This window comes from Cyrtonyx montezumae, unplaced genomic scaffold (genome assembly GCF_038088225.1).
Source record: "Cyrtonyx montezumae isolate F1298 unplaced genomic scaffold, pur_monq_1.0 scaffold_3, whole genome shotgun sequence".
NCBI lineage: Eukaryota > Metazoa > Chordata > Aves > Galliformes > Odontophoridae > Cyrtonyx > Cyrtonyx montezumae.
In genome coordinates this window covers 82,650,193-82,658,412 of record NW_027072034.1, presented here as the reverse complement: position 1 = coordinate 82,658,412, position 8,220 = coordinate 82,650,193, and positions in this window count along the sequence as shown.

Below are 8,220 nucleotides of genomic sequence, written 5' to 3'. Positions count from 1 at the left end.
TATATGGATTTGTGTGTATATCTCTCTCAATATAGTCATAACGATTATCCCTTTCCTCTATCTTAGTAAATAGTACTATCACAGCCCATGGGTTTCACTTTTTTTCTATTAGAATCATAGAATCACCAAGGTTGGGAAAGACCTACAGAATCATCCTGTCCAACTGTCTACCTATCAGCAGTCATTCTCAGTAAGCCATGTTCCTCAACACAGTGTCTGAATGTTCCTTGAATACATCCAGGGTGATGACTCCACCACCTCCCTGGGCAGCCGATTCCAGCATCTGACCACTCTTTCAGAGAAGTAGTATTTCCTAATATCCAGCCTGAATTTTCCCTGGTGCAACTTAAAGCCTCATCCTAAGAAGAAGAGGCTGACCCTTCAGTTCACTACCACCTCCCTTCAGGTAGTTAAAGAGAGCAATAATGTCTCCCTTGAGCCTCCTTCTTTTCCAGACTGGAAGTGGGAGAGAGCAGAAATGGCTGTGTGGTGCTTAGCCATTGGCTGGATTAAACAATGATAAAGGAGAAGGAAGTGGCCAGAGCCCTCTTTATTAATGTTGCTGTCGTTTTGGCAAACAGATTAATGAAAGAATAACAAAAATGAACAAACATTCAAGGAATTAAATCACCAGGCATCAAAATTGTTGAATAAAACTGTAATCTGTAATTTCTAAGATTTGTTTTTGCTGAGTGTGACATTATATATGCGATATATGGTACGCCTATAGTGTTATTCTGTGTAATGCCTTGAACAAACAGTAACCAATCTGCGCATTTGGAGGGTAAATATGTCACTTCAAATTCAGTGAGATGGAAAAATACAGCCCCATCCAATTTTTGGATCTCAATTTCAGAAATGCTGAGTATTTAGTGTACCATCTAAAATCAGCAAGGGTGATGATGCCCTGAGAAAGCAGGCCCTTGTATTTTTTTTTCTCTTCCAATTTCACCTTAAATTAACCGGGCTTTTTTTTTTTTTCCTGTGCTTCTTAACTCAGCCTTTTATTATGTTTGATAGAGTGAAAGAATGAATTTTTTTCTTCTCCTTGTATCTTGCACAATGGAGAACATAATGCCTTTCCTTTGAAGTCTTTGCTGTTATCCTGCCTACAAAGTCAGGCCTCTCTTTTGGTTTCCAGTTTAATTAAATGCATCTACATTGAACAAGGAAGCTGTCATGGAGATCCTGAAATGGCTCCTCTTATGATAGCATACAACCTCTGACCATTTTAGAGTAAGTTCACCTTGTTCCAGCACATGCTGTATCTTGTGGCATACTTAGCATTTTTTTTAATAGCAGGAAACGGTGATGAAGGGTTGTGGTTATTTTCTCAGTGGAGTTTCTTTGTTGTTGGTCTGAAATGAATGCTACACAGTGGAAGGCTGTGCAGATGAAATGGATCTGGGCGTGTTGGATGATGCTCGGATAAACTGAGCCAGCAGTACACCTAGGTAGTCAAGAAGACCAATGGCACTCTGGCTTGTACCAGAAGTAGCGCAGTCAGCAGGAGCAGGGAGGTATTCATCCTCCTGTTCTTGGCTCTGGTGAGGCCACACCTTGAGTACTGTGTTCAGCTTTGGACCCCTCACTACAGGAAAGGCATAGAGGCTCCTGGGCATGTCCAGAGAAGGGCAATGAAGCTGTGAGGGGTCTGGGGCACTAGAAAATGCTAGGTTTGCTCTATTCAAATCTTGCATCACGCATGTAGAACACTACAAGAAATAACCTAAGCTCCATTTGATATCCACCATCAAGTGTCTACTTACTTGAATTATGCTTGTCAGTAGAGCTGACTTGAAATTAATTTTTGCCCACAGTTTATCTACTGGTATTGGATGCTCTTCTTAATAATTTATATAGATTACTGAATCTTAGTTTTTACCTTCTTGCAGTTAGAAATGGGCCTAATTAGCCACATTTAGGAGTGGACCATCAGTGCTCAAAAGTAGGATGCAAAGATGGCTTCCAGCCATTGATTTCATCCCAGACACTTGAAAATGAATATCACATAATCCTTCCTAAAGAGCTTGCTGCAACCTTTTGGGAATTACAACTTGGATCCAGTGCATGAGACAGCCTTCATCAATGCTTAGTCTATGAGAGCACTGAAAGAAAGGTTTAACATAACTAGAGCAATTACCTTTGCCCTGCAAAATGTGGCTAATTTAAAAGTGACTCTTTACAGCTTTCTGTTGCTAACTGTGCAGTTGTTAGAATGCCAAGCCTGGCACAGAATGAATGCACTTATTCCTCTTGCTTAGAATGAACTGTCCCATGTGTGCCATGCTGGGCAGGAAAACCAGTCATCAGTATTATGCCAGCTGATGAATCTGTGATATTTATGATGATAGAGTGCTGACAATGACCTCATTTCTGCTGTTTCCTCTGTTGTTATATTTTGCTTTGGGAATATGAACTGAACAGTTGGTATGTATTGTTTTATCCATTAAGAGTGTGAAGTCTTGTGAATAAGGGCCTTGCTATGTTACACCATCTTCGGTTCTTCTCAGGCAGCAAGGCCATAATGAGTTTCCTCATGCACAAACTCTTTGTTTCACAAACAGGCAATTAATTGCCATCAGCCATTGTAAAGAGGATAATGGTATTACTCATGTCTTGACATCACACATTATTCTGAGTGGTAACTTTCATTTAAACACTAGAGCATGTCAGTGCTAATATATATAAGATTTTGCTATGAATAATTTGTAAACATTAAACTTGGCAAATACATTGCAGCTTTTCAAGTGCTTGGCTTCTTCAGCTTAGGACTTACCCTCAAATGTGCCCAGTCAGCATCAAGAAGGTCCTATTTAGGGTTAGAATTTGAATATAGATCAGCTTCTTTGAAATTGCCTGTTTATTTTGAAGCTTAGCTGGATGTCAAGTTCTTTGGAAAACCTGGCTCAGTGTCCTTGCCTGACAGTGCTTCAGTCCAGTTGGATGTCCAAGAGGAGGAACTCCTCCATATTCCACACAGCTACCACATGCCACTTGGGGATCACTCTGTCTCTGACTTTCTCTTACATCTGTATGTTGCTTTTGAAAGCCCACAACTAGTCAATTTCTACTGTCTTGAGAAACAAGGAATGAGAAACAGTGAGGGAAGCCCATCAGCAAAATAGAATTCTCAGATCTTGTAATAAATTTTAAAGAGCTGTGCTTGTCAGTCTGTTAGCCAGTGTCTTTACTCCACTTGTCCAGCTTGATGGTGCATTTTCACCGGAACTTTTGTCAGCTGCCATGGTGTAATGTTTATACAGAAAGAAGAGTGCCTGTCACATGAAATGGACCCAAGATGATGGTCTGTTTGGTTCCTTTCCAGCTTTGTTTGCTGTGATTCTTCAATGAATCCAGCTCTAAAATACATGCCAAGCATTCACTGGACAGCTACTGATCTTTTTGTGTATGTCATGACCTCTTCCTGGTCATGACATACACAAAAAGATCAGTAGCTGTCCCAACTGGTATGAAATAGTCTATTTCCACATTACTAAAGCCTCTCAGCCTGCAAAATACAGACAATATCCAGGCTACCAATAGGGCTGCTCCAGAAGTAATGCCTTTTATTTTATTTTGTTGCCCCACATTGTCAGAGACATATGTTGGTAGTATGGCAGTAGAGGTTGAACCTTCCCATTAGTATTCCCTTGCATTTTGTTGCTGTGTGGTAGATGGCAACAGAGGGCCGTCTGACAAAAAGGTATCTGACATGGACCTATGTGTGGAGTGAAGGTGTGGAGTTGACTTCTTCCATATGGAAGAAATGGCACCCATTGACATTCATCAATGCTTGCTGAATGTTTCTGGAGACCAACAGTGGATGTGAGCACAGTGGGTGGTGCATTTTGGCAGTAGTGACAACAGTGTGAAAGACGAGCCATGTTCTAGATGGCCATGCAGATTTTGTGTGGCATGAAAACTCTTGTTTATTGCTGGTGAAAATGCATAGCTAATGGTGATGGCTCTGCTGAAAAATAGTTCTTTTTAGCTGAGAATTTGTTCTGTCAAATAGCATAATTGTGCTCTTTCAATCTGTCATACTTCACAAAGAAATAAATAGGAGGTATTACTTTCAGAGCAACTTGCATACTGTTGCATATGGAGTATGGTCACTACTTAATGCGTTACACTCAGATGCTCATTTAGCTCCTTAGCATTTTTAGATGCTTTTTTTTTTTTCCATTGGCACAGCTATATAAACTGCCTTCTGAAAGGTCAGGACTTTTTCAGACAACAGTATCATTTGGATGCTTTCCTTGTGTAACTGATATACTAGCTGGTCCTTTTAATGAATACTTAAATTTACTCGAAGATCATAAACCTTGGTGAGCATCTTCAGCTTGGGCACATAATGACCAGCATATTCAGTGGGATTTTGATCGCAGTTATTAAATCAAAATCTCTCTATGCTAATAAACAGCTTGAGACTGAGAAGGGCTCCAGTACCATCTCCATAGTCTTAGGCAATGCAGTCATGTGCTTTTCACTTGTAATACAATCTGCAATATAACAGAGTTTGTTTCAGTGCAATAACTTTCCCCTCTGCCCTTTGTTTTCGTTACTTTCTGTCACGTGGCCTGCTGTTGCCATAATCATAGTTACTGAAAAGACTGTTAATGACAAACAAAAGATGAGGGAAAAAATCACTTACTTCCAAGACATTATTTTGTCTAATGGCTTTGTAATGCATTTTCTCCTTGCCTGAATCAAAAGGTTGAGGAGAAAAATAATCTTAATCACAGGAGAGGCCATAGTTGGAAAATGAACCCCATTTATTTATAAGCTCTTCCATGATTCTCCCGTAGAAAAGTCCTACTTGGTGTTCTTCAACCTGTATTGTCTGGATACAGGTGAGCACAGGAGAAGTAATTAAAAAAGCTTATTTCAGGAAGCTAAGACTCATATTACTAGGATCCACACCTCTGTGTTAAACCTGTAGGAAACTTTTAGGTGCCACTTAAGTGAAAAAGTTGAAAACCTATTTTTTATAATTGATAGCAATTATCAAGTAGGCCTGAATGCCCTAAGAGTGTTACTTCAGATCTCATCTTTTTCTGTGTGGGGCTAGAATTTAGATTTAGGTTCATTTTCAACACTGTTGGCCCAATTAGTCTAACGTAGGCTTTTGTTTGCTTTACTGTTGAATCAAAGGATGAATATCTGGATTATTTTTTTTAATGGTGTAAAAAAAGCTTGAAGGGTTTTTTTCCGATGAGATTTTTATAACCACTGTGGTGATGAATGGTCAAGTGCCATGGAGCATTATACTGATCAAACTCTGTTTCCAAGGAAACTCAGGATGGAGCTTCTAGAAGCTCTTTGTGGAGAACAGCAAAGCTGCAGCGTGTGTCAGAAGGCAAGTCCCAGGTCAGGTTCATGAGTCAGCTGAAGAACTGCATGCATCACCTAAAAACAGGAATGTACAAATAAGTAGCTATGCTGGGAGCATCTTGTTTTTGGTGTTTTGGGCTGAGGCGGGAAGATGATGGAACAGGCACTGTAGCCTGGACTAGAAACAGTCACATTACTGCCCTTAATTTTCAGGAACAGGGAAGTGGTCTGAGTCACCTCAGAAGGGTGAAGATTCATGGGGAACTGCTGCTCCCAGTCCAGAAGCAGCCACTGCTCCCGAGTGCTGGGCACACAGCCTTGGCTGGGGGTGGCACTCAGTAGCACTGCTTGTGGAACCTATCCAAGGGAATGAAAAGCTGATTTAGCTGTATATTTGACTGTGTGGGCTACTGAAGGACAGAATTTAGCATTGTTTAAGGGAAGGCTGAGAAAAGGTTAGGCAATATGTTTGCTGTTGCTGCCTTCTTATTATTTGAATAACACACACACACAAACACACAAAACACTGTCCTAAGCAAAAAAAAAAATAGCATTTTCCTAATTCCTCCTCCTTCCCCCACAAAATTAATGACTTTACCAGTAGCTTCAACCAGAAATCTTTCAATCTGTCCTACAACACATTGCAATAGTTACTGCAGTATAACTTTCCTTAGTGTAGACACAGCAAAATCAGTAGAAGGGTGCTTTATATTGTACAGGAATGAGGAATAAACTATCATAGTATAAGATATGTTTAAACAGGCATTAGCATCTCAATGGAAAGATAGAGATGATCCATGCACAATTTTCCATAAATATAACTGCTTGAGAAGCTAATTGCCTGAAGGTCAGAAACGCTAGTAGGATTTTTTTCTTTCTTTTCAGCTCAGCAAACTGCAGTCCAGAGCCTATCTTGCACAATGTGCTGATACTAGTCACAAAATGTTGGGTGGCTCGTTGTCACTGGTGGTAGCTGTTGGAGAAGAACAATAAAAGCCATGAAATTTTCTGGGGAGAGTAATGCAAGAATTGTTTCAGGAATTGCTCCAGAGCTGATGAAAAAGCTGGGGTTGAGCACAGAATTCCTAGGCTTGAAAAGACAAAATTGTGTTAAGTGTAAGGGGGGGAACCTGCTTTCCCCTCTCTATTTTATTAAAAAATGATGTAATTTTGCAGTCAGTATTTTTAATGAAAACTTGTATTGATGTATAATTTTCTACTCATCAAAAGAAAGGAATTATAGCTTTCCAGTCTTTCTTGATTATTTTTTTGTTTACTCTGTTTAAAATTTCAGAGATCATTTTGATAAAAGTAGGTGGAGAACATCAGAGCGAGGAAACAAAAAAAAAATTAAAAAAAAAAATCAACAGATTTGTCAAAGACCTTTCCTGTGGGTTGCCTAACTGCAACACAAAAACTTTACAGACTTACCTACTCTGAAATCACAAGTGATATAGAAAAACCCTTAAAATCCTGGCTTGCAGCCATTTATGGAGCACAGGTGTCATATGCTGCTATGAGAAAAGTAAGTGCTTATTGAGGAAGCTGCTCTGTTCTTATTGTATAGCTTCTGGGTAGATTTAAGGTCCAGCTGTTCCTGAAATATTTAGTGCTGCAGTACAAAGCCCTGACCAGAACCCACAGTTCCTATCTGGAAGCTTGAGTTGTGTGCTTTGTAGCTGGTAGAGAGATGCTGCCTGGTCATTGCTATTCTACTGCCAGCTGAAAGCCTGCTAAGAATCCAGAAGCATTCCAGAGTTGTGAATACAGAATACAAGAGGCTGTGTCTTGTACATGTATTTCTTGACCTAGGAATACAACATCCACCTAGCTGGAGCCTCAGCCCAGTCAGTTTGGGTATATGCAGTCTCTATTTGCTCATCTAGTTTAGTGGAGCTTTGAACTCTAGTGAAATGTCTTACAGTTTGTCTCAAATCTGTCTCCCTTCTTGTCGTGTGTGTTTTTATTTGGCTTCTTCAGCCCTGTTTTAGTAAGAATGCTTTCTGACTTTGAATCCTTGGCAATGGCCCAACAATCTTGCTACATGATCTCTCCTTCCCTGTAAAAGGGGATTGCTGCCAAAAAACACTCCTTGAACCTTAAAACAAAAAATAAAAGCCCAAAACCAAACTCACAACAACAAACCACAACCACATGAACAAACAAACCATAAACACCATGGTGAGAGTTTTTAGTGAGCGCTTGTACTCCAGTTGGTTGCCAGCTCCTTGCATTCTGCTTCATCTTTTCTCTAAACTTTTATGGCCCCTAATCGTCTGTAAAGCATTGCATACCCCTACGGTGCCATATAAATGAAATAACAACGATGCTCTTGAATTAATTGGGTGCTTTTGCATACAGTAGTTTTACAATATCTTTTCCTCATTATAAGACCCTCTCAGTTGAAGCTGTGGGTCCAATTGCCACAGATAATTCAGTGCAAGATTGAAGGTGTATATGAGAGATCCCATTTTTTCCCTTATGAGCCCTCTGTGAGGAGGATATGTTTTAGTTCATTAAAGACGTGCATTAGATAATTAGGTTATATTCTCTTCTCCAATTCCTTCCTTTTTAGTTCTCAGTTTTATAGATCTTACAAAACACCAAGTCTTACAGAGGCTTACAAATCTCCATAAAACTGCCTTTTTTTTTTTCTTAATATCATGGGAATTTCCTTCAGATTTCCTACTTCCATATCAGTGTAGAGCACTGGAATAGATCCTTAAGATGTGCTTTTCCCAGAGTTTTTATTTATTCTCCAGGCAGAGTCCTCTACCAACAGAAGCACGTTGTTGGCAAAAGAACAGCATTTGTGGCACAGTTTTCCCATCAACAGCAAAGCAAATCTCATGAGCTAATCAAACTAGCAGGTGTTTTGATTGT